At 47.9% G+C, this 7182-nt stretch overlaps 1 non-coding gene across 1 annotated transcript; it reads left to right on the forward strand.

Moving 5' to 3' along the window:
• The first annotated feature begins 6621 nt into the window (after nt 1-6621).
• Nucleotides 6622-6755, forward strand: LOC147733627 (small nucleolar RNA SNORA57). Its single transcript, XR_015308835.1, has one exon. It is a non-coding gene; the product is annotated as a small nucleolar RNA SNORA57 (small nucleolar RNA).
• The last annotated feature ends 427 nt before the right edge of the window (nt 6756-7182 follow it).

The following is a 7182-nucleotide window of genomic DNA, read 5'->3' on the forward strand; positions in this document are numbered from 1 at the left end:
GGCCTAAGCCGTCTGGTCACTGCTCGGGTCTCCAGCTACATAGTTGCCACTTAAAGGGTTTTGGCGCTCCGAGTCCAGGTTTTGGATCTGTGACTGCAGTTCCTGGCCCCCAGCATCTCTCACCAATGCCGCTATTTTGTCCACAAGAGGATGTAGACTTTCCTGTTCTGAGGATGATTCCCCTTCACCAGATCCTGATGAGGAAGTTTTTTACATTTTGTGCAACTTGGGTTTCTTAGGGGCAAGTCTGTGGTCCCCCTCTTGGGTACGGGGTTCCCCCTCTAGTTGGCATAGCGTTATGGCCCCTTCCCCATGACTGGTCTTCAGCATGGCACTTGACTCTCTTGATGATCACAGTCCAGGTCATGCAGCTGGCTGCAGAAGAAATCGGGCCCACTCCTCCAGCCAGGTCCAGGCCGCCTTCAGTGTCCGAAAGAAGTAGCCCTATCCTGGTATAGGAACTTTACTTTTTCTGGAAACAGTAGCATATACTGCAGTCAGCAGGCATGTCATTTTGTTTTACTGGGTCAAACGTGTGGTGCTAACACTGGCCCTCCCGAATATAGTCGGGGGAACACCATCATTTTTGAGCTTTCGTGGTGCCCCTTATGACATGCCTTCCGAAGGATTATGGGCCAGATGTAGGAGCCCTAATACCGATCGGAAACGGCCGATTTCGGACGTTTCCGACCGGTATTGGGGTTTTTAGATGTAGGGGGCTGAAAAATACAGAATCGGTATATTTACCGATTCGGTAAAATTTCCAATTCTGTAAATTACCGAATCGGTAAATATACCGATTCTGTAATTACAAATGTAGGTGGCACAGTTTACAGTGCCACAGGCCCTTAAGAGTCGGTATTTTACCACACAATCCTATTGTGTGGTAAAATACCGATTCTGTAAATACAGATTCGGTATTTCCCATTGATTTTAATGGGCTTTAAAGCCCATAGGAATCAATGGGAAATACTGATTCTGTATTTATAAAATCGGTAAATACCGAATTTAACAGATTCGGTAATTCAGATTTTAAAATTACCTACGTCTGCCCCCTTCCCATTTACAGACTCTTAAATACCGAATCGGTAAAATTCGGTATTTAAGAGTCTGTTAATGGGAATTACCTACATCTAGCCCTATGCCTCTATCTAAGAAGTTGAGGAACATTGTTATTATGAGTTAAAGTGAGACCCCCGTGCCTAGGGCACCTGTGTACCCGTTCCTCCACAAAGCACATGGAGAACCTGTCAGAGTGGAAGGTGTTCAGAAGCCAGCAGTCAAGAACTTGCTTATGTTGGTACCCTCAAAGCTATTCGGAAATGTAATGAAGTGTAGTTTTTAGGTTTCGCCTGGCGATCCGCTGCGCAGCAGCGTTCGCGCAGGCGAAAACTTTTGTTTACCAGTATGGGGCTTTGTCCGCCTTTCTGTTCCATTGGCTAGCTCCATAAATGGAGGATAGCCATTGGAAAAGAGATGCGTCGCTCATTCCCCGAGCAGATTCGTGGGCGTTCCGGCGATTTTTTTGCTCTCCGCCCCTTTGCGATCGTCATTGCGGCGGTGGGCGGGTGTTTTTTTTTTTGGGACGGCATGTTTTGATCATTTGTTCGTGGCTGACATGCAGGCAGGAGCTGGGCCTCGGGGGTCTGCTGGTATCGGTTTCCTGTAGTCTCGGATATTCTGAGTATACTGTAGATTCCATAACATAACCATGAACTCCAGTGTTTATGCTAGAAGTCTGCATTTCCTAACGCTGCTCACTGACCATGGCAGCAGATATATTTGTACCAGATTCTCGAAGACTGAGACAAGCGGTTCGCTCTTGCCCCTTAGCTATCGGTCCAGGGTGAAATGCTGTGTGCACATGCGCAGATTCAGTCTCCGCCCTATATAAAGGCTGCTATGGTAGTCTTTCTTTCTTTTTGGGTGTGTTAAGAGAAACGGTGAGTACCAGTTTATTTTGCTCTGTTGATAAGGTGTTAGGAGAAAAATAGTAGGTGTTTTTAGCGTGTGTTTAACGAACGTCACTACTTTACTTAAATAATTATGTCTATAATGTGTGGTTACTGGTATTGAAGTCGTGGCTGGCAGGTGTGTATTTTACGTGTGTGGGTGAACTGTTATTGAATTGACTCGACACTTGGGGCACTTTAGGATTTTCGCTGAAGATGGGGCATTGCTTGCTAGAAGCATTGTGAGTTTTTATGAGCACCCCCCTAGGCCTGATCTCAGCGGCTTGCTGCCATGCGGCGTAGCCAAAGTGGCGATCGGGAACCATAATGGCCGCACGTTTGATCAGTGGCCGGCGGCTCATTGCCCCGGGTGCGACCAGCTATGCAGTGAGCACCGGGAGACTTGCGGGCTCCTCAAGCTCAGGGTGAGGGATGTGGGTTGGGATCCCGATTGCCTTGTACTGCTTGCATCGAGCCCCGCTAGCGGATTAAGCCTTTCTTTGGCTGAGGCGGGTATCGTCCCGGTAAATGGGACATTTAGCAGGGTGGGAATGTATGTTGCTGGGCAACGGTAGACACCCTGCGGTCAGAGTTCGTTTGGGTAGTCCGCATGGTCACGCGGCCAGGTGGGCCTGGGCCTGCCTGTGCGGGCTCCTCTCGGCCATTAAGGCCCGATCTCGGGGCATTGTGAATGCCCGCATGGTGCTCTGATGGTACAGGTTTCTTTTGGGCAGGGCGATTATCTCTGTCTCAGCAGCTGTATGCCTCGACAAGTTAGGATTGTTTCATGTACAACGAGCGTGAGCCCCAACGTCGGTGTTAAAGGGGAAATAGGGCACAACATCTGCCTGCGATGCCCCACGGAGCCCGGATGTGTAGGCGGCCCCTCCTTCCAGCTAAGTATGGGCGGAAAATCCGTTTCGCTCGCGGATTTTGCGGATTTTCGGTAAATTCGCAATCCGCGAGATTCGCGAATCTCCCGCAAAATCCGCAAATCCGCGAGCAGCGGATTTTATGGCTTGCTCGCACTGTTCGCGTGACTTCGCGGCTTCCCAGTACAACTTCGCGCCCCGCGAATAAGCGCTAAATTGCAGAAATACGATCTTAGCAAAACTGAAACTACTTACCAGGTTCAAAAGTTCAGGCACATCATTAGTAGCCATTTCCTGTAGTGCTTCCTGAGGGGCCCCTCCAGAGTTCAGTTGCCTACTTGCAACTATTATGTGACCCTGCTCTGAACTTCAGAATAGTTACACATATGCCACAAAGGTCCTGAATTACAGCTAAGGGAGACAAGCAGGAGCCAGGCTGGAAGTTCAAATCCATTAATCAGCCCCTAATTCATTATTGTCAGTTGGGGCAGGGCAGGTGTTGTAACTAATTTTGCAACAATGAAAGCACTTAGCAAGTGCAAAAGATCACTAATCAGGAAGCACTAAGGAAGCAGGTGCCAGCTAAAAAAATATTCTGTGACACATTAATCAGCCCCAAATTAATTCAGGTCACTTGAGGCAGGGAAGGTGTGCTTTGCTTTGCCACAATAATGTACACTGACTGGACAACCAGAGGGTGCTGTGATGAAACAGAGGGTGGCATGGGTGGGCCAGAGGGTGGCATGAGTAGTCAGAGAGTGGCAGTGGTGACAGAGAGTGGCAGTGATGAAGAAGAGTGTCCCAAACAGGCTGGACACGTAGAAACAACAAGTTCCCAAACTTGTGACCCGACAGGTAAGTTCGCGTTTGCGAAATTGTACAAAACCCTCGCGAACTGGCAGAAACCCGCGCGAACACAAAAAAAAATCGCAAATTCGCGAGAATTCGCGGATTTTGCGGATTGCAAGTTTGCAAATCCGCAAAATTCGCGAACGCGAGACTCGCAAAATTCGCCCATGCTTACTTCCAGCCCCCGCTCTCTATTAGCCATTAAGGTAGCTCAGGGACGTATGCTACGCTACAGTTTCAAACCAAGAAGGCCAGGAGCTTAAATTGGGCGGGTAAGTTCATAATTAACCTGCTTTGGTTGATAGAATGGTTTCAATTGAATTTGGTAATATTCAGTAATTACGAGGCACGGACCTCACCCCCTTTAGTACTACTACGAGGCACGGACATCACCTCAGTTTAGTACCCTCCTTAAACACGGTGGGCAGAATAGACTAACTGCTCAAGTCGATCGTGTGTCTCCGCAACCGGAGAGGAGTTGGCCTAACGGCTAGGGCGCTCGATCGTGGACCTGTGATATTGTATTCGAGTCTGGGTAATGACGCTAAAATATCTTGTGTTTCTAGGCAAACCACTAAAACTGAAAGTTTTGCCTCATGTAACGTAACTGGTGCGCTGTAAAGCGCTCTGATACCGAACCGGGCTAGTTCGCGCTATATAAAACTCTTTAAAAAAAATTAAAAAATGGAAGTGCAGTTGCATGTTAAGGAGCAAACACGTTAAATTTGCCCGCAAGTTGCGTGGCGGGGCCCTGCTACGATACATCTGTGCGCCCTCTCTCCAGGGCACTGCCGGGGGTATCCCAGCGCACGGATACCAGCACCTAAGGGAACCGCGTCTAAATGCATGCGTAAACTAAGTGCACATGACAACACTCCTTAATGAAGACAAGCTCAACTCGCCCCCATTAGAACGCGAAAGTACCATCATGTAATGTAGTAGGAAAGCAGAGGCATTAGAATAATGAGGACCATGCGAAAGCGGCAAGCTAGTCTGGACTTAGGGGTCTAATGTGCCAATGCTGGGGGCTTGGGTTGTCTCCTGGTCCCCGAGATGATGAACGCCTGACTCGGCCCTGCTGGGATTTGGATCTGAACCGGCATATAACATCCAGATTTCTGCAGCGGGCGCTCAACCCTCTGACTTATCTATACAAGGGTTCTATGTAGAACCTGCACGTTAAGCCGCAGTGCGCAGAAGTGACCCGGACATGTTTTTGTCATTAGGATCGCAATAGATAGCCGTTGAACTCTTAGGAGTCGCAAAGAAAGGGGTGTGTGGAAGGGGCTTTCCATCTCACTTTCAGCTCGCCCTGGAAGGGGCAAATGCTTTGTGCCCGCTTATAGGGCTGCAAACCAGCAGGGGTTCCCGGCTGCCTGGGGTCTGGCAGTACCCGTTCCCACAGGTAAGCTGTCAGCATCTGACACCAGGGAGCGCAGGAGCTGGCGCCCTTCGAATGTGAGGGCTGGCATGGGTCTCAGCATTACCTACTCTTTACTGCCCGGTCTAAAATGAGGCCACAAGGTGTTCGGGCTCAACTGCCTACACAGCCTCACAGTGCTGTGAAGGATTAGAGATCCCCTTGTAGCACTAAGGGTGAGTATGCGCGCTTCCAAAAACGAGCATTGTGCAGTGAACAACCTCTCTGGGCGTCAGGCCTGTGCATGTGTAGTGGGAATCGTGGCGTGTGGTTTTGTGGATTATTTATTTCTATGATAAAAAATTGCTAAGTATGCAAGCGTTTTCGCTTTGCTTCAGCCGTGTAAAAATTATGAATTTAACACTAAAATGGCTTTGCCTTACCGATGCTTCGCAGAGAACACTTCCCGCTCTTCTCCTGCGCAGGGAATAGCTCTGCTCGACACAGTCTCACACAGACAAAAAATCTTCACAGTTGCTGACTTAGCTGGTTTCGATTAGACTGGAAAATTATCTCACTGTGCCTTTAAATTATCATCAGAAGGTGTATAACTGAGAATGCTTTGCAAGTATCACAAAGAGCAAGGAAAATGACCTTCCCCAGCGGTAAAAAGTGAGACATGATCTCGGTATCAGCTCTCCAGTACGTGTCAGCACTGTTTGGGGGATCAGTGTGCAGAGACAGTGTTGTCTTCACTTAGACCTTGATTGGCGCTCCTGTTCGACCTCCAACCGTGACACCTCACGCCTCTGTGGTCCGCTGTCCTGCCTTATTTTGCTCCACCTGCACATTGGTGAGATGGCACCTTCAAAGGAGAGCAAATGGATCAATCGGAACCACAGAGTTGTGTTTTCAGGCCGCATTGCACTGGAAGCTGGTGGCAGCAACTGTGAAAGGATCCGAAAGAGGACTAAAACATCGCTTGGTGTCTACAACATTCCTGTTGGGACAGAAATGTAATAAAAAAGCGTAGGCGAACGTCCTGTTCTGCAAACATGTGACGGGGCATTCCTTCACTTTTTGTTATTTCCGTCCTCTAGCAGAGATGTACGGGCGAACCATTGCACGATGTCGCAGGTCATTTAACGATTGCCGGGCTCGTTTCAGCCAATCGGCTTGGTCATAAAGTTGTGGTGTTATTTTGTTTCGGTTTTGATTAGCTAAAAGGTTCTGCGCCTGTACAGATGCATTACAAATGGGAGGAAGTGTTCTAGAAGGTGTGAGAATTTTTTTTTTTTTAAATCGTGTCAGCCCGGGCGGGCGACAATCTAATTGCAGCCGCACCCGAGTACTTAACAGGTCTTTAAAAGACCATGTACTTGTAAATTAGGCTTTTGTTGCGTTTTAACCGCTTCTTTCAGACACTTTCTATAGTTCGAAGAATTAGTCCCCCCCCCCCCGAAATTTGGCTCGAGTTGCCCGCCTGGTCACCGTAGACGCAAGGATAATAGCTTCTGCCATTAACCGCAATGTAGGTCTTTAGTCTCATGAAACTGTAACTCGTGTTACACGGTAATGTGTACGTCAGCCTCCATTTCTTGGCATGTCCTGGTTATCCAGTACCGTGATGTGTAATGTTCGGAGGTAGAGCAATACCAGTGCTATGTCTTCGGTGCCAGCTGCTCTCATCGGCTGGTTCCATCCTCAATCGCTGGGACACTACTTAAACCGTATATCGTGAGCAAGAGTCGTAAATGATGAAGATGCTAATTCCACGTGTCAATCTTTGTGCTTTGTGAGAATACTACTTGTACTTTCAACCTTTTCCTGACCAAATCCTAATGTGATTGATTTCTTTGTTTCAGCTGATGCGCACGAGCGTACCAGGAGGTGAACAGCCAATACTGTGTAAACTGTGTAAATATAGTCTTAGATCACCAAAACTTTGAAATGGACAATAATAAAAGTACATTTCGATTAATCTATGTCATTGTAAACGCATACCTAAACATTAGGATACCTTCCAGTCAGGGTAACTGGGGTGTACTTTCATATTGCAATATACTTTGCTACGAAATGGCTGGGGAATTAAACTGAACCAGTGCAGGTATCTTTCCAAAATTATTTAACTTTTAAAATGTTATAACAC

The sequence above is a fragment of the Lissotriton vulgaris genome, chromosome 2_1 (genome assembly GCF_964263255.1).
Source record: "Lissotriton vulgaris chromosome 2_1, aLisVul1.2, whole genome shotgun sequence".
NCBI classification, from domain to species: Eukaryota; Metazoa; Chordata; class Amphibia; order Caudata; family Salamandridae; genus Lissotriton; species Lissotriton vulgaris.